The following is a 26,206-nucleotide window of genomic DNA, read 5'->3' as shown; positions in this document are numbered from 1 at the left end:
AGTGGAAGGAAGGTCCAGAGGGTGAACTGGAACTCTCAGTGTATGTGACTTCAGGCCGAAACCCTTGACACACCTCATTTCCCGTCCATTTATTGTTTAATGGCCATGTGCCCATTTTAGCTTTACAGTAGCATAAGAAAACACATGAGGAGTGCTATTCATTTCTAATTAACATAAATGTAAAAGACAAAGCATCGTTCCCCCTTAGCAATCCATTACATAAATATACTGAGCTGTACTGAGTTATTCCAAACTTTTAACTGGTTATGTCAAAAATGTTTTGATTTATATTTAATATCTAATATCCTAAACATCACTACTGTAGCGTACCAAGAGAGGTAGTGGGGGGCAGTCCGCTGGCTACATAGCAGAGTGACAGCAGGTTAACAGGGGCTGGAACACCCTCTGCACTCCATCACCCAGCACTAAGAGAATGTGGGAACTGTTAGGCGCAGGAGCATGTGCTCAATTGAAAAAAAAAACACCCATTGCCAGTGTTTAGAGCCTTAACGTAAAACTAAAGGCAAAACTTTGTTTCATTTTGGATAGGGTAAGGTAGGGTTATAACCCCATGTCAGGTTTTTTGCCGTCTGTGTCCAATAGGGGAGATTTACTTTTACTTCCTGTCCCATAGCCACAACAGGAAATACGTGGAAATCCTTCCAAAGTGGGGGAAATGCTTTTTAGTTACCAGAACTAGTGGGAGTTTTGGAAGGTTTCCTTTGTAATTGTGTTTTGGTGACCAATCAAAATTTGGGATATTGGGGATAATGGTCACCAGGACAAACCAAGAGGGTGAATCACCCTAATAGAATAAGATATACAGAAGTAAAACCCAATAGGTGTTCTAATCCCCCTCCATTCTATTTAAAACAGAAAAGTAAGTTTTGCCTTCAGTTTTACTTAAAGTGATTGTAAAGTCTTGTTTTTTTTAAAATAACAAACATGTTATACTTACCTGCCCTGTGAAGTGGTTTTTCACATGGCAGCCTGATTCCTCCGCTTCTCGTGTCCCTCTTTGCTGCTCCTGGCCCCTCCCTCCTGTCGAGTGCCCCCACAGCAAGTAGCTTGCTATGGGGGCACCGAGCTAAGCTGCAGCTTCATGTGTCAATTCAGACACGGAGCTGCCATTCGGCCCTGCCCCCTCCCTCTCCTGATTGACTAACTCACAACTGCAGGAGCCAAAGGCCCTGGACAGAGAGAGGGCTCAGGTAAGTATTAGGGGGTGGGCAAACCTACAAAATCACCAGGGGATCAAATACTTTTTTCCCTCACTAGTATATATATATATATATATATATATATATATATATATATATATATATATATATTAGCAACAATATAAAGGCATACCCCACTTTTAAGCATGCAATGGGGTTTATTTACTAAACCTGGAAAGTGTAAAATCAGGCTCACTTCTGCACAGAAACCAATGAGCTTCCAGGTTTTATTACCAAAGCTTAATTGAATGAGCTGAGGTTAGAAGCTCATTGGTTTCTATGCAGAAGTGAGCCTGATTTTGCACTTTTCAGCTTTAGTAAATAAACCCCATTGTGTACTTAAAGTGAGGTATGCCTGTACACAATATACGTATAACAGGCATCGGTAAAACAGGTCTGGCCTCAGATAGACAGGTAAAACATGGCATGAGGCGTGGCTTACCACAGTGAAGATGTTCCATAAGAAAAAAGTCAACAGTAATTGGTAAAAACCAAGCTAGTAAATTCACTGAAATTTACTTACTTCAACCCCGGAAGGATTTACCCACTTCCCGACCCAGCCATTTTTTGCGATACGGCACTGCATCATTTTAACTGACAGTTGCGCGGTCATGCAATGTTGTAACCAAATGAAATTGATGTCCTTTTTTCCCCACAAATAGAGCTGACAATTAAAAAAAATATATATATTTTTTACTTTTTGCTATAATTAATACCCCCCAAAAAATTTATTCTTGTACATATTATTGGTAAAAGAAAGCAAAATAAGCATATATTGATTGGTTCGTGCAAAATATATACCGTCTACAAAATAGGGGATATATTTATGGCATTTTTATTATATATTTTTTTTTTTTATACTAGTAATGACAGTGATCAGCGATTTTTAGTGGGATGATAAATATACATGATCTATAAACATCCACCACTTAATTTCCTTGTAATCCCTCCTTTTTCCCCATCCCTTCTGTTGTATTTGGAATAAACAGTGCATGCTAGATGTGGTCATATGCATTGCTCTATATACACTACAAATCCTATAGTCCACAGCCCTACATACATTGGAACTGTGGATAATGAATGTAGCTACCCACTAACAGGAAGTTAGATCACAGCAGCAAAAAGAAAAAAAAAGTTGAGGGGATTGAGAGTAAGTAGGTACTTTATTTTTGTTAATAATACATACATGAATTTTCTTTTTTAAACCAAAGTTTAGTGTTGGGTATATTTGTTTTTATAGCAGTTTGAGTTTCTGCTATGTCCCCCTTTGTGTCTCTGTTATGCAGGTTGCGTCTTCTTTGTCATACATACCCACCTCTGAGACAGTCAGTATATAATGAAAACGCTGCTATCTCAAAGATGGATACTGGTGCTCAGAAAAGTCGGAACTTCCAGCGTGCTTTGTTTAGTGTCATAAAGTGTTTGTTTTGTCACAAAGAATATACTCATTCTGCAGATGACTGCGGGGCACTATAGAAGCACTACCTACAGAAGTATCCTCTTTTATTTCCTAACATCTGGTACTGTAGTTAGATCCGGAACACCTCAGCACATCACACAGAATGATGTAGGTAATGCGTTAATACTCGTGTACAAGAAATCATATTCTTACGCCAAGAAAATTACACAATCTCTTTTGACGTAATGAAATTAGTGCATTATGTCTGTTCAACCATTTACAGAGTGTTGGTGTGTAATTGTTAATTATTGAAGTAGAACATGCAGAAAAAAAAGTGATAAATTATATAACAGTATGTGCACACATTTCTCAGAAGTAGAACTAAAGAATGAAAGTTGAGTGTATGAGATTACACTTAAGAGGATCTTCAGGATGTATGAAAAATATTAGAAGTCAACAACTACACATACTTTAGCTGCTGACTTTTAATAAAGACTCTTAACCTGTCATATAATCTAGAACTGTCCTCACCCGGGCTGGTTCTTCACCAGTCTTTGGGTCTTCAGTGCCAACATGTTTACTAAGGGTAGCCTGCTGAGACTCCTTTGCGCCTTCACAGCCAGCTTCCCACTGCACATCCACAAGCTGCTCTGCGCTTTGAGAATGGTTCCACAGCCTTCTAAGACCTGTGACATAGTTACATAGTTACATAGTTATGTTGAAAAAAAACACAAGTCTATCTAGTTCAACCATAAAAAAAATTAAATAAAACATATCATACAATCCCATACACCAAATCCTATACCCACAGTTGATCCAGAGGAAAGCGAACCCCCCCCCCCCCCCCCCAGAAAAGCAGGATCCAATTTGATACAGCAGGGGAAAAAATTCCTTCTTGATCCCAGAGAGCCAATCGGATTTTCCCTGGATCAACTTTAAATGTTAGTACACAGTTATATTATGTACATTTAGGAATGAATCCAGGCCTTTCTTAAAGCAATCTACTGAGCTGGCCAGAACCACCTCTAGAGGGAGTCTATTCCAGGGTGAAGTGTCAAGGGGAGATGGGGGGGCTAGGAGATCCGAGCAGAAGTGGGAGAGGGTACCTGTCAAAACCAAGTACCCGCACCCCCTCAAAAAATGAATGTATCCAAAAGTGATAGAGAAGGGGGGAGGAGGTGGAAAAGCAGAACTTCCCCTTTTGGGTGAAGCGCTTCTTTAATTGCGTCTACGGGGTTGATTTACTAAAACTGGAGAGTGCAAAATCTGGTGCAGCTTTACATGGAAACCAATTAACTTCCAGTTTTTTTTATCAAAGCTTAATTGAACAAGCTGAAGTTAGACTTGGGATCGCATCGCTGGATGCAGGGGAGGACACAGGGAGAGTTACTTACCTTGTCCCCTGGATCCAGCGATGTCCTTCGCGCTGCGTGATCGAGCTGTCCTCCGCTCCAATCACAGTGCCGAATGCCACCGAGCTCCGTTCCCTGCGACGTTACGGCGCACGGGAGCGGAGAACGGCGGCAAATTCAAAAAAGTAAAAAGACACAAAACACACACAGCACTGTAATCTTACAGATTACAGTACTGTATTAAAAATTACACACCCCCTTTGTCCCTAGTGGTCTGTGCAGTGCCCTGCATGCACTTTTATATTATAAATACAGTTTTTTCTGCCTGAAATTTGGAGATTGTCCATAGCAACCAAAAAGTGTCCCTTTTTCAGTGTTTTAGGATTTGATTACATTATTGAATAATTTTTATTATTATTTATTATATTATAAACTTTATCATACCCGGGATGTCTACTAGACTCTGGTTTGAAGAGATTTAAGAGAGTTATTCCTAAGAATTACAGGACTACAAAATAAAACGCCAAATTTCCATGCAAAATAATTGTACCGCTTTCAGCACCTAAAACCATACTGAATCATACCGCCAGGGAGGTTAACCACTTGCCGACCGCCGCACGCCGATGTACGTCGGCAGAATGGCACGGGCAGGCATAAGGGCTTACATGTACGTCCCTTGCCTCCCGCGGGTCGGGGGCCCGATCGGGCCCCCGCCCGGTGCCTGCGGCGGTCGGTATTCGTTCGGGAGCGATCCCGGACGAGGGGACGGCCATTCATTCATGGCCACCCCCTCGCGATCGCTCCCGGCGAATGAAATTGTCCGGTGACATCACTTCCTCTCCTGTAATGTAAACACAGGAGAGGAAGTGATGTATTCTCTCCTCCGTGTCGGTAGTTTTCGTTCCGGCACCGAGGAGAGAGCATCGGTGAGTTGCACAAGCACTACACTACACAGTAGAACATGCCAGGCACACTCACACCCCCCCTTTACCCCCCGATCACCCCCCAATTACCCCTGCCCCCCCCCCCCAGTCACAGTGACACCAATTGCTTTTTTTTTTTTTTGCATTGGTGTCATTTGTGACTGTAATAACTGTTAGGGCAGTTAGGGTTAGCCCCCTTTAGTTCTAATGTGCCCCCCTAACCCCCCCAATAAAGGTTTAACCCCGTGATCACCCCCCGTCGCCAGTGTCACTAAGGCAGGGTTCACATTGCAGTGGTTTATGAGAACGAATGTGATTCGCACCGCACTGCAGTGCAAATCACATCCGATCTCTGTGCGATTCGAGTTCAGCCATTCGCCGCACCCGCCACACCCACCGCACCCGCCGCAAATTCGCACGGGACCCTTTTTTTGGCCCGCAGCAGAATCGGATCGCATGGGTGTTCACACTATCCGATCCGAGTTTGCAGATCGCACTGCGATATGCGAACTGATCTGGGGGTGTCAGTAACATTTCACTGACACTCCCAGCAGTTCGCATAGGGCAGTGTGAACTGCCGCCGGGAGGCATGCGATGCGGGAACCCGCCGCGGATTCGTGGCGTTTCTGCATCGCTCCAGTGTGAACCCAGCCTAATAAGCGATCATTTTTCTGATCGCCGTATTAGTGTCACAGGTGACGCTAGTTAGGCAGGTAGGTATTTAGGTTCGCCGCAGCTTTTTATAGCGCCGGGGACCCCCATATACTACCGCATAAAGCCCCCTGATTGCCCCCTAGTTAACCCTTTCACCAGTGATCACCATATAACTGTTACAGGTGACGCTGGTTGGTTAGTTATTTTTTTATAGTTTCAGGGCACCCGCCATTTATTACCTAATAAAGGTTTAACCCCCTGATCACCCGGCGGGTGTCATTTGTGACTGTAATAACTGTTAGGGCAGTTAGGGTTAGCCCCCTTTAGTTCTAAGGTACCCCCCTAACCCCCCAATAAAGGTTTAACCCCGTGATCACCCCCCGTCGCCAGTGTCACTAAGGCTGGGTTCACATTGCAGCGGTTTATGAGAACGGATGTGATTCGCACCGCACTGCAGTGCAAATCACATCCGATCTCTGTGCGATTCGAGTTCAGCCATACAGATAGTATGGCTGAATTCGTGTTGCACCCGCCGCACCCGCCGCAAACTCGCACGGGACCCTTTTTTTGGTCCACAGCAGAATCGGATCGCATGGGTGTTCACACCATGCGATCCGAGTTTGCAGATCGCACTGCGATATGCGAACTGATCTGGGGGTGTCATTAACATTTCACTGACACTCCCAGCAGTTCGCATAGGGCAGTGTGAACTACCGCCGGGAGGCATGCCATGCGGGAACCCGCCGCGGATTCGTGGCGTTCCCGCATCGCTCCAGTGTGAACCCAGCCTAATAAGCGATCGTTTTTCTGATCGCTGTATTAGTGTCACAGGTGACGCTAGTTAGGCAGGTAGGTATTTAGGTTCGCCACAGCTTTTTATAGCGCCAGGGACCCCCATATACTACCGCATAAAGCCCCCTGATTGCCCCCTAGTTAACCCTTTCACCAGTGATCACCATATAACTGTTACAGGTGACGCTGATTGGTTAGTTATTTTTTTTATAGTTTCAGGGCACCTGCCATTTATTACCTAGTCTCACTAGTGTACCCCTAAATTTAGGGGTGTCTACTTTCCAAAATGGGGTCATTTGGGGGGGGGGGTTGTGCCATCTTGGCATTTTATGGCCTTCAAAACTGTAACGCCCTTAGAAAGCCTGAAGGCGGTGCTTGGTTTTAGGGGCCCCGTACGCGGCTAGGCTCCCAAAAAGTCCCACATATGTGGTATCCCCGTACTCAGGAGAAGCAGCAGAATTTATTTTGGGGTGTCATTTCACATATGCCCATGGCATGCGTGAGCAATATATCATTTAGTGACAACTTTGTGAAAAAAAAAAAAAAAAAAAAAAAGTTTGTAATTTTCCCGCAACTTGTGGCAAAATATAAAATATTCCATGGACTCAACATGCCTCTCAGCAAATAGCTTGGGGTGTCTACTTTCTAAAATGGGGTCATTTGTGGGGGTTTTGTGCCATCTTGGCATTTTATGGCCTTCAAAACTGTAATAGGTAGTGAGGAGTGAAGTCAAATATTTACGCCCTTAGAAAACCTGAAGGCGGTTCTTGGCTTTCGGGGCCCTGTACGCGGCTAGGCTCCCAAAAAGTCCCACATATGTGGTATCCCCGTACTCAGGAGAAGCAGCAGAATTTATTTTGGGGTGTCATTTCACATATGCCCATAGCATGTGTGAGCAATATATCATTTAGTGACAACTTTGTGAAAAAAAAATAAAAAAAAATTAAAGTTTGTAATTTTCCCGCAACTTGTGGCAAAATATAAAATATTCCATGGACTCAAAATGCCTCTCAGCAAATAGCTTGGGGTGTCTACTTTCTAAAATGGGGTCATTTGTGGGGGTTTTGTGCCATCTTGGCATTTTATGGCCTTCAAAACTGTAATAGGTAGTGAGGCGTGAAATCAAAAATTTACGCCCTTAGAAAGCCTGAAGGCGGTGCTTGGTTTTCGGGGCCCCGTACGCGGCTAGGCTCCCAAAAAGTCCCACATATGTGGTATCCCCATACTCAGGAGAAGCAGCAGAATTTATTTTGGGGTGTCATTTCACATATGCCCATAGCATGTGTGAGCAATATATCATTTAGTGACAACTTTGTGTAAAAAAAAAAAAAAAATTTTTTTTGTCATTATTCAATCGCTTGAGGCAAAAAAATAAAATATTCAATGGGCTCAACATGCCACTTATCAATTTCCTCAGGGTGTCTACTTTCCAAAATGGGGTCATTTGGGGGGGTTTTGTACTGCCCTGCCATTTTAGCACCTCAAGAAATGAGATAGGCAGTCGTAAACTAAAAGCTGCGTAAATTCCAGAAAACGTACCTTAGTTTGTAGATGTGACAACTTTTGCGCAAACCAATAAATATACAATTATTGACTTTTTTTTTACCAAAGACATGTGGCTGAATACATTTTGGCCTAAATGTATGACTAAAATTGAGTTTATTGGATTTTTCTAACAACAAAAAGTAGAAAATATCATTTTTTTTCAAAATTTGCGGTCTTTTTACGTTTATATCGCAAAAAATAAAAATCGCAGAGGCAATCAAATACCATCAAAAGAAAGCTCTATTTGTGGGAAGAAAAGGACGCAAATTTTGTTTGGGTACAACATTGCATGACCGCGCAATTACCAGTTAAAGCAGCGCAGTGCCAAATTGTAAAAAGACCTCTGGTCATTTACCAGCAAAATGGTCCGGTCTGAAGGTGGTTAAATTTATATACTTAATGCGGTAATTTTAGAGTAAAGAAATAAAAAGATATATATGTAAGCCCAAGAACAAAAATGTAATATATTGTAGCTTACCTGTTCTTAGATATGGTAGTTGCATTCGTTTTCTTTTTTTTTTTTTTTTGAGTCTAAGTATTTTTATTTATAAAAAAAAAAATGTGTACATGCTCTTGGATTTAGGTATTGTTTAAATGTATGTATGTACAGAAATATACCTGTTGATTCTGCCACAAATCTTGTTTCCTTGTAAATCCCTGTGTACTGAACTTCAATCTCAAACAGAGCTATCTAATTCAAGCTACACAATCTTTGTTTGCAGTCCAAATCAGAAGAGCAGCTAAGGGTGACAATATTGCTCCTTCATAGATATAATGCAATGTGTATGCAATGCCACCCTAGGACATTGAAATGTGTTACTGGCAGGATCACCGGGGAAAACAAAGCCTGAAGGGAAAATAAAATACAGCCTCCCTAGGGTGGGTAAGCTACAACAGATTACATTTTTTATGGAGTTTGTTACGTCTTTTCAATCTCTACAAAAGCAAATAATGGCATAACACATGTAATGGTAGATTAGCAAGCTATTGGGACATACAGCATATATGCAGGTACCCAATGCAGAAATAACCAAACCTATTCCTTAGATTGCCTATAATTTCTTTGCAATATTTGTTGCTGAAATGATTCCGTATAAAAAAAAAATTAATACATTTATATATATATATATATGTATATATGTATATATATATATATATATATATATATATATATATATATATATATATAAATATTTATCCCAGTACTACAGATACATTTTCATGGGGCTTTATTTATTTATTTATTTATTTATTTATTTATTTTTAGCTGGAGTCATTAAGAAGTCGTTTTGAGGGTCCAGTCTGCAATAGAATTGTTTTCACTTAATGCCAAAATCGACTATCTTGATTAAGGATAACAACATTCTTTAAAAAGCGATTAAGATTAAGTTATAGGAGTTAATACTGAAAAAAAACTGAAAGAAAAAAACTGAACTGACACCTCCCCCTACATTTTATTAGATCTCTGCATACTTCAAAGAAACATATGTAGTGCATGCTTCAAAAAGATTAATTCTATATCAATACATTTCAAAAGACAAGGGCAGAAACTTCATGTATAGCTTCTGTCCTTTCTGTTTACAATGTATTGATATAATTTATGACAATTTCTTAGTAAAGCAGTACAGTAAAGAATGTTGCGTAGCTTAGTAATCTTCCCATCTTGCACAAAGCGAAATACATTTTGTTCCATTTTCCTTGGACATGATGGGTATTCAGAGTGAACATAGCTTTAAATTAATAATTTAGTCCCTGTTCGCACTTGTGCGATTTATCAAGCCAGGCGACAATGCGCAACAAGAGAAATCCTGGTGAATGGAAACACTTCCATGTACAGGCATTTCTATTGGTGCAGTACAGTGTTTGTGGCTTCATTGACTTCAATGACAGACACATGAAAAATGCATAAAGAAAATGCACAAATTGCATCGACGCACAAGTGTAAACCTAACCGATGCTATGTGAATATTCATTGTACAAATGGTCGTTCTCAAATCCTTTGTACCATATTGAGTATGTGCAGACTATGAGAAGTACTTATACACAATTTCATAGGCTAATGCTTGTGACTTATATTTTTTTTCCTTTTAAAGTAGAATCCTAACACACATTCCTTAGAGCACCTTATGGAAGTCTAAGCATTTTTGGAATGCTTTACGCACACTGCAAACAGAAAGCCTAACATAAGTATTAAACATGAGTGTATCGCTGGGTTGATTGGATACATAAGATAAAGTTTTAAGTCATTTTAATAGCTTTCCTTAGATCTCATGTTTCAGAAAACAATATACTCAAAAGCTGATATTTAATTTTCATTAAACTTTAGAATGTTAAATCATCCTCCATCTCACCTTCACAGGTAGAACCTTCAGTGTATTTACAGTATTTGCAGTATTGAGAATCTGGGTAGCATTGAGCTTGTAGGCTCCAGAGGATATGTGATCTCATGCATTCCTGGACACACAGAGAGAAATAGGAAGCCAGTAGAAGTATTAGCCCATCAGTGTCCACCCATAGATTAAACATTGGGTGGAGTGTACAGGCAGGCATACCCCACTTTTAAGTACACAATGGGGTTTATTTCCTAAAGATATAAAGTGCAAAATCAGGCTCACTTCTGCATAGAAACCAATAAGCTTCCAGGTTTTATTACCAAAGCTTAATTGAACAAGCTGGGGTTAGAAGCTCATTGGTTTCTATGCAGAAGTGAGCCTGATTTTGCACTTTCAAGCTTTAGTAAATAAACCCCATTGTGTACTTAAAAGTGGGGTATGCCTGTAATGTCAGTCTAATTATTTATAAGGAACCTCTATAATTTTATTAAAGTAGACCTAAACCCAATTACTAAAATCTTATAAATGCTTTAGCATTTTAATGTGATTTAATAGGTTGTTTCAAATCAAATTATGAAGCGTTCATTAAAAAAATACCTGCTAATTCCGACCTTAAGGGTCCATGTAGAGGCAGTTCCTGTATTATCAGCCTGTCACATGCACATCTAAAACTATAAGTAGATGTGCCAATACTCATTGCTCAGATATGGTTTACCATTGTCATTATCACTACAGTGGTCCAAAGCAATGATTTGCCACCAACTCTGGAGTTAGTACATGTTGCCAGGTAGGGCTGAAAAGGGCTAGAGAAGACCAAAAGCACTGAGATTCAAAAATTAATGCAAAAGAATGTGGAAAGAAGGTGGCGATTGTTTGAAAATTTCATTTAGCAGAATGTGCTTGTATGGTTGTATTTAAAAACATTTTGGAAAGAGCAGTGTTATCTGAAAAACCATATGGATCACATATTGGGGTTGATTTACTAAAACTGGAGAGTGCAAGACCTGGTGCAACTCTGCATAGAAACCAATCAGCTTCCATGTTTTTTTGTCAAAGCTTAATTGATCAAGCTAAAGTTAGAAGCCAATTACCATGCACAGCTGCTTCAGATTTTGCACTCTCCAATTTTAGTAAATAAACCTCATTGGCTTCAAATATACTGGTTGCACCAAAAAGCTAAGCTTTGTGGTCTTTGTTTTTATTAGTTGGTATATATATACTGTAGTTCCTTGAGGCTTGGTTTTAATGAAATTGTTATGATAACTAAAGGCCATTTTTTTTTTCATTTTGGATAGAGTAAGGGATGGGGGTAATATTTTATTTTTGCCATCTGTGTCCCATTGGGGAGATTTCCCTTCACTTCCTGCCCCATAGTCACAGCTGGAAGTGGTAGGAAATCCCACCAAAGTAAAGGAATCCCTGGTTGTCACCAGAGTCACCATTTTCCCCCTGTATTCCTGTTTTACGGACAACCCAAAATTGAGTTTTTTCCTTTCCTTTTAATTGTAAACAGGACAAATATAGAGGCTAAATCTCCTTACCGGGGACACAGACAGCAATAAAAACAGGGGTATTAATCCCCTTTCGCTCCATTAAAAAAAATAAAAAAAAGTTTTGCCTTTAGTTCTACTGTCACCTTGAATCTTGGAAGTGATCAGTTTTTTTGTTTTTTTTCTTAAAAATGCAAATTTTTCCTTTTTTTAAAAAGCTTTTTTAAAAAAAAATATTTATTTTAAAAATCCCAGAAGGGGCTTGAAGTAAACACTGCTTTGTTTATTTGGTACTCTCATTAATAAACTATTCTCTTGTAGGGGATTTTTTTTGTTAATTTGCACTTTAGTTACATTTTTTATGACACATACAACTTAAATGACATACATTTTGCTGTATGATTTAACTGGGGTTTCTGAGAACAGTACAGGCTTAAGGATATGCAGGAATCAATGTTATCACCTTAAGTAAACACATGCTATTAATAAAATACAACAAGGATAGCATAAACAAAGGACAAAATATAGTTGAGTGATTTGATATTTCAAAAACTGCTTATTACCAAAGGTTTGGGCTCTGAAATCTAAAATGAATGGTTTTAAATTCTGACTAATTATGACTAAATTATGTCAAATCTTTTATGTTAATGCGATACATCATTTTTATTCTTTATTTACCCACAGGGTCCAGAGGCCCCCTTAAAGTTTGCAAAGATAGATTACCTAGGCTTAAAAAAAAAAAAAAAAACAGTCTTTGTTTAATAAATATTAATTTTACATTTGGTATAACGTGACCATGAGAGTTAAAGTGATTGTAAAGGCTCGATTTTTTTTTTTTTTAAATAACAAACATATCATACTTACCTCCACTGTGCACCTCGTTTTGCACAGAGTGGCCCAAACCTCACCTTCTGGGGTTCCCTGGCAGCTCTGGCAGCTCCTCCCCACATCGGATAACCCCCTAGGAGAAGCGCTCTCCCAGAGGGCGGTTACCTTGCGGACGCGCTCCCAAGTCCAGCATTTGCATCCATAAACACTAATGCCAGACTCGGCTCCGCCCCCCGGCGGCCACGTCATTGGATTTGATTGACAACAGCGGGAGCCAATGGCTGTGCTGCTATCAATCAATCCAATCAAGAGCCGGAACCCCGTGGAGAGAGGGAGAGTGCTTCTCCAACAGAAATAAGGGGTCCACTTAAGTAAAACGGGGGCTGGGGGGCCATGGGGGGCAGTCACTGTCAGGTGTTTTTTCACCATAAAGCATAGGATGCATTTAGGTGAAAAAACATGAGGGTTTACAACCCCTTTAAGCTAAGCATACATATATGAGAGATCTGACCCTCCAAAAACATTTTTCTTTTTTTTCATTGGGTATGCTCATTTACTGTTCGATGCATGTCAGAGCTTTGTGTACTAGAACAGGATGCTGTCATATCTCTACACCAGATTTTCTCAACCTCTTTAAGATAAAGGAACCCTTGAAAAAACTCTCTGGTTTCAGGGAACCCCTGCTAGAAGTTACTGTATCTACAACTCATGATACATGAGTGTGATGGTCTTCGAGAAGAATGCACCTTACATTTGTGGTTGTTGGGAAGAATCATCCCCTTATAGATAGCTAAAAAGATCAAAGGTGTCAAAAGAAGCTTATCTGATAGGCAGAAATTGCGTGTAGCTCAAGGAACCCCAAGCAACCTCTAGAGGTACTGTAGGGTTCTATGGAACCTTGGTTGAGTAACCCTGCTCTACACTATCCAGAGAGAGCATTGAAGATTGAACATTTCTAACCAGATGACTCTTTCTCCCATACAGCCATACTATCCTTTCTGGAAATGTGTATACCTCGTATACTATTAAAATATGGAGAGGTGTCAAATCATTATGTCTCTGTGTATTATCACTATAGTAGCTTTCATGCATCAATGTAATATTAAAAGTACTTAAAACAGGGCTGGACAAATTCCCGGATCCTAAAAAAATACTGCTGACTCCTGGATTTGACAGACTGGCTTCTGACTTCCATAATAATTTGTCCACCCGGACTTAAAATATCTGAAGACAAACGTAAAGAAAAAATATATAAAGTTATATGCTTACCGGCAGACTTTAAGAGCAATTTAGACGTACTGAAGGTTTTGAGGTAGCGTTGCAATGCAAAGAGATGCCAGTCAAGAGTACAAGGCTGCATATGCTTGTAGATTAAGAGGCAGAGCCAAAGCAAAGGTCACACTCCCAAATGTGTGCTATGTACATGTTTATGACCTGCAAGCAGCATGCCTCAATCATCATGTGATGCATGTCAGTTTTACAACAATTTGTTTCCCTAATTACAACTTACAAGTCTTGTTAGTTTAGAAGAATTCGTAAATGTATCCCCAGGCTTTCTTGCTTCTTTTAAGCAATTTAACAATAATTAACATAGGTTTAATATACTCCTAACTGGCCCATTAGACCCATTCTATTAAAACATGGAAATGGGGCATTAGCTTGCTAAGAACAGGACAAATATGTGGTAATTACATAACATTGTAATTAAAGTTGTGCTCAACAAAGAAATTTAACAAGCATATTTGGTCTGATTGTTCATTTTAGTTAGCTAAAAGTGACCATCTAGTGAGGGTTTTTAAAAGTATCCTTTATTCTAAGGTCACCATAACTTCTTTGGTGTTGACTTGGACTAATATGATTCTTATTTAGGGTCTGCTCACAATCTGTAAACGAATGTGTGTTTTTTATTGCATAAAAAATACATCAACTTAAAAAAAAAACCATTGTTTTCAATCCTGCATGTTCAGATACCACCTATGTATTGCAGTGCATTTGATTATAAAAAATAATAATAAGATATGTTTCTTTACATGACAGCAATGACACCAGATCAGAGGATGTGCAGAAAAGCCCATGGAACATGTGTATTAAGATGTGTCGACCCATATTAAAGTGTACAATGCACATGAATAGATGTGATTGAGTCCTTAAAGTGGTTGTAAACCTTAATCATTAAATCTGAACACAGCATATATTGTATATCTGTAGTGTTTACTTGTGTCTCTCAAAAGCTCTAAGTGTCATTTCTCTCTGGTGCTTTTGTTATCAACATGAGTCACTTCTGAGAAGTTTTTTTCCCCACATATGAGATCAATTTATGATGGGGGGGCTCAGCACACAGAACGCTACTTCACTTTATATACACATATTTTAGGGTGTTGGCAACACTTTACGAGTTTAGGACTTTATATTTATTCCCACATATAGCTACTCTTAGTTAACACAGATTGTTTTGTTAGCGCATTAGTACTTCCCTTTTGACATCACAGAACACAGCTCTGCATCCTTTAATCATTCATGTGCCATGAATGAAGGAGGGTGTGTCCCTTTCCTCCAATCAGTTTTCACACATTGTACAAAAATTCTAACTGCAGCTCTCTGCCCCCTCCTCTGTGCTAGTGACAGATGAAGAAGGATTTTATCTAAATGTTGGCCAGGATGTTGGCTCCCACACGTTTTTTTTTTCAATAAAAGAGGCAGATAGGACAAATTTAGGGAGGTGATTTAATTTTTACCATTGGGGATTCAGTGGCATATTATGATGTGAGTCACGCCACTGGCAGTATTACACTGTTTCTTGCTGTGAAAAGTAAATGAAAAGTAAATGCTGATTCCACCGTTTATGTTAAAGAAGTCACCTCACTTTGTTATAACGAAAAGGAAACTCTAGAACACCCTTCCACTGTGGCACTTGATGCCATGGAGAAGGTCACTGTAACTACTAGAAACTATAAAATATATATAAATTATAGATAAAGCAGGTAAAAGTCACTAAGGCATCAAGAAGAGTATGGGCTTGAAGCACAGCAGAAGCCAACACGTATAGCTCAAGCTCACAAGAGTATTATTTCCTCTTGCCAGTCAACAGATACATGACTGAACTGAGCTTTAGTGTCAGGGCCTTTGAGACCGAAGATAATGTCACCACAACCAGTGAGTAGCAACATCCATATGATATTACTAAGCATATTGTTGATATCAAACATACAAGTGCAAAGTGCACTTGAAATTGCACCGAAAGGGCACTTGGAAGTGCAGTCGCTGTAGATCCGAGGGGGACATGCAAGGAAAATAAAAAGCAGCATTTTAGCTTGAATGAATGAAGGAAATACTTGTATAGCGCACAATGCGAACTGAATCGCCTCTAGGCGCTGTGGCGAGCTTTGATCATCAGCTAAAAGAGGAAGGTCTTGAGTTTTTTCCTAAAAGCCAGGTGATTTTCTTCCAGGCGGATGTTGATTGGTAGAGCATTCCATAGCCGAGGCCCTTGGACAGCGAATCTCCAATCCCCCCTTGGATTTATACCGGGCTTTGGGCATGCGGAGGAGGTTTTTGTTGGCTGATCGAAGACTGTGGTTTGGTGTGTAATGATTTATTTTCTCCATTAGGTATTGCGGAGCTTCTCTATGCACGCATTTGTGGGTGAGGCAAAGGGTCTTGAACGTGATCCGATTTTTTGCGGTTAGCCAATGTAAGCTCCTCAGCGAAGGAGAGATGGATTCCCAGGTTTTTTTTCCTGTTATCAGCCTTGCCGCCGTGTTTGGGATCAGTTGTAATCGCGCAAGCTTGCACATGATTGGATGATAAAATCAGCAGAGCTTCCCCTCATTTCATATGTACCCCTCAGATTTACAGCGACTGCACTTTCAAGTGTACTTTGAGTGCAATTTCAAGTGCACTTTGCACTTGTAGTGCAAAGTGGATTTGCCTTTTGTAAATAACCCCCATTGGGGTCTAAGGGGTAGATCTGAAATGAGTGGAAGCTCTGCTGATTTTATCATTCAATCATGTACAAGCTAAAATGCTGTTTTTTATTTTCCTTTCATGTCCCCCTCGGATCTACAGCGGCTGCACTTCCAAGTGCACTTGCAGTGCAAAGTGGATTTTCCTTTAGTAAATAACCCCCATTGTGTTTTTTGGTTATATTATACTGGAGTCTATTATATAGTATTTTTTTCTTTATATTGGACTGTGCTGTACAAAGTCGTTATTGACTGTAAAAGTAGTATTGACTGTTGGCAGCCCATTGTTTCTCAGTATGTAGGCTGCTGTAAGTGGTGTGTTACGTAGCACATAATGTGCCAAATATTGTTCTGGTTTACATTGTCTGATAAGTGTTTGCCATTTCACTTTGCTGATTGCTGAGCAGTTATCTCTACAGTAGCTGTTCTCTTCCTGTTACCTAACACTTCAGCAGTAGCTGTCAGTCATTAATTCAATAGGTGGCACGGTGAAAGTTTTCAGCAAAAAACACATTTATCTGATCTACTGCTGTGTTGGTTTTAAAATGGACTTTATTGATACTTTCTTAAGTGCTGCTATCTTAAAATGTTGTTCAGTTAAACAGTCTTTTGTGAGCTGCTTTTTTGTTCTTCACATTTAAAGTGGACCTGAGCTCAAAAAGTGAATATTTGCTATGTTATAGGGAATAGCTAGAAGTGCCATTTGTACCTAAGGTCCCAAAAATGTGTCAAAAGTCTCCGATCTGTCCGTAGCAATGTCGCAACACCGCTAAAAATCACAGATCACCACCATTACTAGTAAAAAAACTAATAAAAACGCCATAAAAATGCCATAAATCTTTCCCATAGTTTGTAGACCATATAACTTTTGCGCAAACCAATATACGCTTATTGCATTTTTTTTAACCAAAAATATGTAGAACAATACATATTGGCCTAAACCAATGAAGACATTTTTTCTATTTTTTTTTTATTTGGGGGATATTTATTAAAGCAAAAAGTAAATATATATATATTTTTTTTTTCAAAATTGACGCTCTTTTTTTGTTTATAGCCCAAAAAATAAAAGACCGCAGAGGTAATCAAATACCACCAAATGAAAGCTCTATTTGTGGGAAGAAAAGGACGCAAATTTTGTTTGGGTCCAGCATTGTGAGACAGTGCCAAATTGTAAAAAGTGTTCTGGTCAGGAAGGGGGTAAAATCTTCTGTACCTATAGCCTCATAGCTAAATATCGGCAGTGTGAGATCTAAGGTGCTGCGGCTTCTGACTACTCGTGTGAAAGCAGAGCTCCAGGCTTCTTCATAAAAAAATAAAAGCCAGTAGCTACAAATACTGTAGCTGCTGACTTATAATATTAGGGCACTTATCTGTCCACGAATCCAGTGGTGTCCTCACCCAAGCCAATTTATCAAGTGGCTCTTGGGTGCTACTGCCACCATCTCGGCTAAGGGAAACTGGCAGTGAAGCCTTGTGGCTTCACAGCTGGTTCCCTACTGGGCATACCCGAAGCACGCTGCTCTTTGTGGATGGCCCAGCTATAGGGGAAGGGGAAGTGAGACCTGTCAAAAGATGCTAAAAGTGTGAAGTGGAGGGGAGGGGGCAGATAAGGGGAGCGCCTCTTTTTTGGAGGTGCTTTTCTTTAACATATTTTGAATGAAATATATTGATTTCACTGCTGTTCACTGTTCTGTTATCTGAGGACTCTGGCTAGAGAAAGCAAAACCCAACCTTCACCACAATGGCCACCTCTATATAGGTACACAGTTTGGGACAAGGCAATGTAAATCAGTAATGAAGAAAGATCAGCTACAGGGAGGCCACAGGCTATACTGGTGACTAATCCTTTGCCCTCTGCCTACCTTTTTTCTGACATAGCTTCAAGTTCATTTCCTCTTTAAGAGGATAACATTGTCTTTCCTTGTGAATCCAATAAGTGGCCATTGCTCACTGATATAACATAGTGAACGCTGGCTACTCTGTCATCTTGCTGCAGTAGAGAATTATAGGCTAATTATTGGCATCCTTACTTTCCAGTTTATAAGTGAATTGCCTTCTTTGGCGTGTGCAGAGTGTAGAGTAGGGAGTTGACATTAAATCTTTCCATAAAGAAATATTGAGACTGGCCTTTATGCTCACCTGCTGGTTTCAATGCTGTATGGAGATGTCATTATGACAGTCAGGCAACCAACATTTAACATTTTTTAAATAAACAATGGCAGCCTCCATGTTTTTCCTTAGAGATCTTTCTAACCACATTTAGCCACTACTATTTTGCAATACCATGCTCCGCTCCTTCCCTCATACATCATTATAGCCCATTAATATTTTAGTATTACACTCCTGATAGTATTACAAACTAAGTATAGGAAGCCTTCTGAAAACTACAATTCAACTGCAGTACATTTTTTCATTTTCTAACAAACAGCCATTTATGTATGAGCCACAGGCATTCACACTAACCCAATAACCCTCGCGATATACTAGCCATTCTGGCAGATGCAAGTGTTGATGGATTGCCAGTACAGATGTAGCCCCTTCCCTTTGAAATAGAAATATGGCCTTGTATGGCTACCTTTACCAATGGTTTACCAATGGTTGGAATGTAACCCATTGTCAAAAAACCCAAAAGATCACCAAATTTAATTTTACAAATTAACTCATCCATATTTGTTATAGCATCAGTACAATTATCTAATGAAAAACGAACCGGTTCCCGACCGGAGCACGCCGATGTACATCAGCAGAATAGCACGGCTGGGAAAATGGGCGTCCCTTTAAATTTGCCACCGTGCCATCGCGTGAGTCGGGTCACGGGTCCCGCGGACTCGATCACTGCGGGGATACCCGCGATTGTCTTACGGGGAGGAAGAACGGGGAGATGCTAATGTAAACAAGCATCTCCCCGTTCTGCCTAGTAACAGTGTCACTGATCTCTGCTCCCGGTGATCGGGAGCAGAGATCAGTGATGTTTCACACATAGCCACGCCCCCCACAGTTATAAACATGCCCCAGGACACACTTAACCCTTACCCTGCCCCCTAGTAGTTAACCCCTTCACTGCCAGTGTCATTTACACAGGAATCAGTGCATTTGTATAGCACTGATTGCTGTATAATTGACAATGGTCCCAAAAATGTGTCAAAAATGTCTGATGTGTCTGTCATAATGTCACAGTCATGATAAAAATCGCTTTTCGCCGCCATTACTAGTAAAAAAAAAAGATTAATAAAAATGCCATACAACTATCCTCTTTTGTAAACGCTGTAACTTTTGCACAAACCAATCAATAAACACTTATTGCGATTTTTTTTTACCAAAAATATGTAGAACAATACATATCGTCCTAAACTGAGGGAAAAAAATGTTTTTTTATATAATTTTGCGGGATATTTATTATAACAAAAAGTAAAAAATAATGTGTTTTTTTCAAAATTGTCGCTCTATTTTTGTTTATAGCGCAAAAAATAAAAATACCACCAAAAGAAAGCTCTATTTGTGGGAAAAAAAGAATGTTAATTTTGTTTGGGAGCCACGTCGCAAGACCGCGCAATTGTCAGTTAAAGCGACGCAGTGCCGAATCGCAAAAAGTGGTCTGGTCGGGAAGGAGGTAAAAATCTTCCGGGGCTGAAGCAGTTAAATGGGCATTTTGATGACTGACCAGTTCATCCTGAATGCATTGGAGCTAAAGTATGAATACAGTGTGGTTTACCTAATTACTAAATAGCTGTCCACATTTGTATTTTTTGGTTCAAAGGGCTTCATAATTATGTAGCTATTTCTTTATTGCTGTGTGTGTGTGTGTGGTGTGTGTGTGTGTGTGTGTGTGTGTGTATGTGTGTGTGTGTGTGATGTGCCTTGCAATATATATATTTTTTAATTTGTTTCCACTAAGACAGTAGACTGTAAACAATCCATGTCCTTTTTTAATTTTAAATCAGGCAACCACCATACTGATGTCTTTTTACAGTCTATTTACAGCTATCATCCTTCCCCTTGCTTTCCCTAATGGGAAGAATATCTTAATTATTGGTAAGATAATTACTCATCCAATGTTGCTTTTTACTGCATATCTTAAAATGCTCAGTTCAGATACCATACATTTCTTACTTTACTACACCACTTTATAGCTTTTAACATTTACCACTTTTTAGTTGTACATTGTCTAGATTTTACATAAAGCAAAGACCAGACCTAGCATCATTATATTTTAACAAGATGTAATAATGCAACAAGAAGATGAAAATGTCACAGAACACCAATCAACTAGGTGTGTTAGCAATAATACTTGTAATGCCTTCTGTATCTAGTGTAAAGTATAAACCACAACACTTTATAGAACAGTCTTGTCTACTGATCATATCAAGCTGGCTATGTGCAGGAACATTTTTCAGTCAATACAATTATTATTTAAATGTTCCTTACAATCCTGTATTGAATATACTTATGGCTGAAAAGAGCTGCACATGGACATTTGTGCTTTGCAAATACAGAGACCTATAAGCTGCATGGAAAAATCTTTGTTTAGAAAGCCTGAAGACATTGGAATTGGTTGTATGGCCTTTTCCCTGTATGGGTACGGATGTAGACAAGATCTACATTCAAAAGACCGTCATCGCGGTCATTTGAATAATAGACATACTATTGACGATTTATTTTCTGACAGTGGTTAGCAAAGTACTTATGCAGTGAACAATACCATCTCGTTATATCAATAATCTAGTTCAGGGTTCTTCAAACTTTCTGTTACAGTTTACTGTCCTTCAAACTTTAGGGGGGCCGGATTATGGAGTAGAAACTGTCCTGGCGTCAGTGGGAGTACACAAGGCATCTTTGGTATTACCCCATCGTTGGTGTCTATGGGAGGAATAGGGCCCTATCATTGGTGTTAGTGGAAGGAATAGTGCCCCATCATTTGTGTCATTGAGATTAATAGTGCCCCATTGTTGGTTTCAGTGGAAGGAATAGTGCCCCATCATTGGTATCAGTGAGATTAAAAGTGCCCCATTGTTTGAGTCAGTTTGAGCAATAGTGCCTCATCATTGGTGTCAATGGGAGGAATAGTGACCCATTGTTGGTGCCTCTGTTGCACTGGTTTTGCACAGAGCAACTCAGATCCTCATTTTCTAGGGTCTTCTGTGCTCCTGGCCCCTTTCTCCTGTTGAGTGCCCCCACAGCATACAGCTTACTAGGAGGGCACCCAAGCCGAGTCACAGCTCAGTGTGTCCATTCAGACACAGAGTCACAACCCAGCCCCTTCCTCTCTCTCCTCTGATTGGCTAACTGACTTTGATTGGTGACAGCCAAAGGCACAACTGCTGTGTCTCAGCCAATCAGGAGGGAGAATCTTGGACGGCTGAGACACTTGTGGACATCGTTGGACAGAGAGGGACCTCAGATATGTGTTAGGGGGGCTGCTGCACACAGAAGGCTGTGCCTTTACAACCACTTTGAGCAACATTATTAGCCCTGCCTAATTTACTACTGTGAACTTTAAAACACTTTACGCATATGTATTAGGGATGAGGATGGGGGGGGGGGGGCGTTTGTAGTCCTGATCAGGAGAGCTGCCTGGGGTGACAAAATAGCTTCTTCATAGATACACTGGGGTTGATTTACTAAAATTGGATAGTGCAGAATCTGGCGCAGCTGTGCATGGTAGCCCAGCAGCTTCTAACTTTAGCTTGTTCAGTTAAGCTTTGACAGAGAAACCTGGAAGCTGATTAGTTTCTATGTGCAGCTGCACCAGATTTTTCACTCTCCAGTTTTAGTAAATCAATCCCAATGTGCTAAGTGAGTGTTGTCACCCTAGGACAGGAAGTGTGTTACTGTCAGGATCACCAGGTAAAAATAAATGCAAACTAATACAACCTTCACATCTAAAGACTGGTAAGTTGCAATATATTAAATTATTTATAGATGTTAATTAGGTATACTTATACTGTAAATATGAGTTTGCAGATTCTAAAACTTCAGGTGAAAGTAAGTGAATTGATAAATGTACTTGACATGAGAACATCAAAGTATAAATCCCTGTCTAAAGCTATGGCATCTTGTCTGAGAACAAAGTTCCATCACATGACATTTTGCCCTTTGTCCAGTTGATGACTTGTGTATTTTTAGAGCAATAGATGAGAATGGGGTGTTCTGTTGCTTGAACACATCCAGAGTGTAAATGGCTCATTAAGTTACAGAAAAGGTAGTAAAGCGCACGTGGTCTAAAAATCAGGTATAGGAGACGTGTGACCAAACAAATTCTTTAATTAGATTGTGTGCCGCATTTACATAAAGACGACAAGGCAAATACAGGTCGTTTCAAAACAGAGCCATTGGTTTCTGAACGTCAGATGCACTCAATGTTTAAAATGTCTTCTGCAGTTTCCCAATGGATTTACATGTATAATGGAGTTTGATTCACTTTCACTTTGCAAAGTGTATGGTCACTTTGCAAAGTAAATGTTGGTAAATAAGGTGAACTTGGCTTCCCTGATAATACCCAATCACGAACAACGGTAATTACTTGTACAGAAAACAGTGTTTTTGCTCGAATATGACTGAGCAGCACAGTGGCACCTACGCCCTGTACCCCTAAGGTCCCTGGTTAAAAATCCCAACTGGGACACTACCTGTATGGAGTTTGTATAATGTCCCCATGTTTGTGTGGGTTTCCTCACACATTCCAAAGATAATATACCATTGAGATGAGCTTTGAGGATGGGAGCTGATATGAATGTACTGCGTAAATTGTCAGTACTACATAATCACCTATAATAATTTGTAAATACAGACTTATTTACCAACATTTACTTTTGAAAAAGAAAATTCATATCCTAGTAGTGAATATGATACTACTTTATTAAATCAACCCTAATAATATGATCGAAAATGTACACACAGGTTTTTAAATATCATCAACGCCTGTTTTCGTGTGTACAAGATTGTCCCCATTCACCTCAATTAGGAATGGTAATTGTCACACATATTCACCTGCAGGTTGGAACTGCATCACAGAACAATTATTGTACATTGCGGTATGCAAAACTATTCCAAGGCCCCTTTTACACATACAGAACATTTGTCCGTTTCTCATCCATCCATTGACGGATGAAAAATTAACAGCAATGCATCTCAATGGAAAAACAGATGTAAATGGATAATCATCCATTTACATTAGTTTAAATCCACTTCCGTCAACGTTTGTTTTCTGGAACAGATCAAAGCCCTATTTTTCTTCCGGTAAAAAAAGCAGTATCTGACGGTAAACAAGATGTAAACGGGCAAGCGGTCCGTGTTTGCATGAAAGGATGGCTCCTGGGACTCAAGTGGAGGAAGGACTCAAAAGGACTCCAGCTGGCAGATGTAAAAAGATGAAAAATTGATGAAAAACTGATGACAAACTGATGTAAACTTTTTCTTTGAAAAAAAAGGGACTGAACTGATGAAATTAAGGCCCCTTCACACGGGACGGATCAGTAATGATCCGCCCCGTGATGATCCGCTTGCTCAGCGGGGATCGCTCCGTTGTCCCCGCTGAGCCGGAGGATAACAGGGTGGTCCCTGCACACTGTGCCGGGACCGCCCTGTCAGCTCTCCGCTCTCCTTTATGGGGGATTGGATGAACACGGACCGTCTGTCCGTGTTCATCCGATCCGCTCTGCAGACGGATAGAAAAATAGGATTTTCCTCCGTCTGCAGAATCGGACAATAGCAGAGGCGGACAATAGCGGGTGTCTGCGGATGTTTATCCGCAGACACCCGCTATCCCATAGGAATGCATGTATGTCCGTATTTCATCTGCAAACGGATGGATAAAATACGGACATAATGTCCGCATGTGTGAAAGGGGCCTAAAGGTCCGCATGTGTGAAAGCGGCCAGATACATAGATGGGATGATACAGGATGAAAGATTCATGTTTACAGGTGCACTAATTTTCCAATCTGCATAGGGTCTTGGTTAGGAGAAGACATTAATATTGCATATGAGCAACTGATACAAGTACAACGAAGTGTCATCATTTTTTATGTTTGGTAAAAAAAAAATGCTTTAACAATTCTGTGCAATAACCTGAAACAACTGATCATAAATAATGTTTTTTTTTTTTTTTTTTTTTTTTTTTTAGCCTTGCCTTAACAGCTAATGCTCTTTTTTTATTTGGTCTGGTTCTGTGATATTATTGATCAGCTGTTTTCTAACCTGAAAGCTGATCTAGAATTTCACTTGACATTGTTCCTTTATGGTTTGTGATACTTAAAGCTGTCATGAGGATCTTCCAAAAATCAGGAAGGAAAGACTTCCCTGATTTTAGAACCAAATTAATCAGTCTGTTCAGTGATAAGACTGACTTGTTCCATAACGAGAGAATGTGAGCAAACAAGACTCCCTCAAAAGAGGCCACCATCAGACTCAGGACTGTCATGCAAAAGAGGAGAATTCTACAATTCCTGTATTACAGAGCTTAAATCTGAGATCTGAACGTTTGAAGCTTCTCCTTTGGGAGAAACATGCTGGCCTGAGTGGTGTCCAGAAATCATGAGTTGGTTCCAGGGACGATTTCTGAAGTTTTTAGGACCCCAAAGGGCTTGGTTGAGATCTGCTAATCTGTGCAGTGACATAGCAAGGTTGTAGGTAAGAAATTGAGGAGGGGACAGGGAAGAGAAACTCCAGCATCTTGCCCTAGTAAACTAACCCCAACATTAAGACAAAGGTTAACAAATATCCCCCACCTTGTAAAGTTGAGGCTCACCTTCATGTAGAAAAATGTTTGATTGAGGGTTTGGTGAACATTGAGCTCCATGCCTTGCAAGTAGACTCAGAGAAAAGCTTGGAAGGCTCAGGGCATAGATATTGCAGGAATGGTGAAACAAAAAGGAGCGGAGGATGCATCTTCGCAGTCTGAACCGTTCAGCTTCTTCTGCTGGGTGCAATTGCCACAGTAGCATTCTTGATAATGGTATTTAGGGTAGATGGGGAGACATGTTGTCCCTCAAAGTCCATGCGGATCAGGTGCTTTTTAGATGTGGATTCCAAAGTCCAACACTTTAACCAAAGTGTCCTTCACATGTGTACTGACAGAAGACCCATGCAGGAAATGAGATGGGAAACCTTCAGTAGCCCATCAGAACTGTAACTTTAAGCATCAACCATTTGCTCCAAATGGTATGATCAAGGGATCCACAGCAGTAGTTACATGATCACTTTTAAGAGACTTGGGCCAATCAGCCTGGGTTTGGCAAAGCAAGGTCAAAACTAAGATGGGATGAAGGCCAGAGCTCACCAGTAAGAACAAGATAGCTTCCAACTGCTTATGAACTAGATCTTTAAAGACAGGGGCTCCACACATGGCACTTGGTTTATCTATGTGCAAAATTTAAAAAATTGTATTTCAACTTTTTTTTTTTACTTTTGGAGCCCTGGGGTATACTGTTACTACAAGATCTAGGGTTACCTTTAAAATACCTTGGTTATTTAACACCTTTGTCAGACCATTATTTTAGCAATAATATTCCTATGAGAATATGTGCATATATAACGCATGTGTTTTACCTGTAAAATCCTCTCTTGTGTTGACACCCAAAAGCCCTGAGACTGCTTCATCTTGGATGTGATGTCAGCAGCCCCAACATATTCAGAGCTGTCACTCAAGTGACACTCTACAGTATTCCCCTTTACACCCCCCAACCCCCACCCCCCGAAGCTAAAAAAAAGT

The 26,206-nt window shown here is 40.0% G+C and overlaps 1 protein-coding gene and 1 long non-coding RNA gene across 14 annotated transcripts in view; one reads left to right on the top strand and one right to left on the bottom strand.

Annotated features, from left to right (window-relative positions):
• The window catches only part of SLC4A4 (solute carrier family 4 member 4), a 310,000-nt gene that overhangs the window by 169,744 nt on the left and 114,050 nt on the right, over positions 1-26,206 (top strand). The gene's annotated exons all lie outside the window — the stretch shown is intronic.
• LOC143976090 (uncharacterized) lies at positions 1,537-13,936 on the bottom strand. The gene is made up of 3 exons (XR_013272504.1): positions 13,806-13,936; positions 3,151-3,305; positions 1,537-1,884 (listed from the first exon to the last, which is right to left on the bottom strand). It is a non-coding gene; the product is annotated as an uncharacterized LOC143976090 (long non-coding RNA).

This window comes from Lithobates pipiens, unplaced genomic scaffold (genome assembly GCF_037356315.1).
Source record: "Lithobates pipiens isolate NorthernLeopardFrog02 unplaced genomic scaffold, aLitPip1_a1.2 Scaffold_13, whole genome shotgun sequence".
Lineage (NCBI taxonomy): Eukaryota > Metazoa > Chordata > Amphibia > Anura > Ranidae > Lithobates > Lithobates pipiens.
The sequence above is the reverse complement of the archived record's forward strand: the minus strand, read 5'-3'. Positions and strand labels throughout refer to the sequence as shown.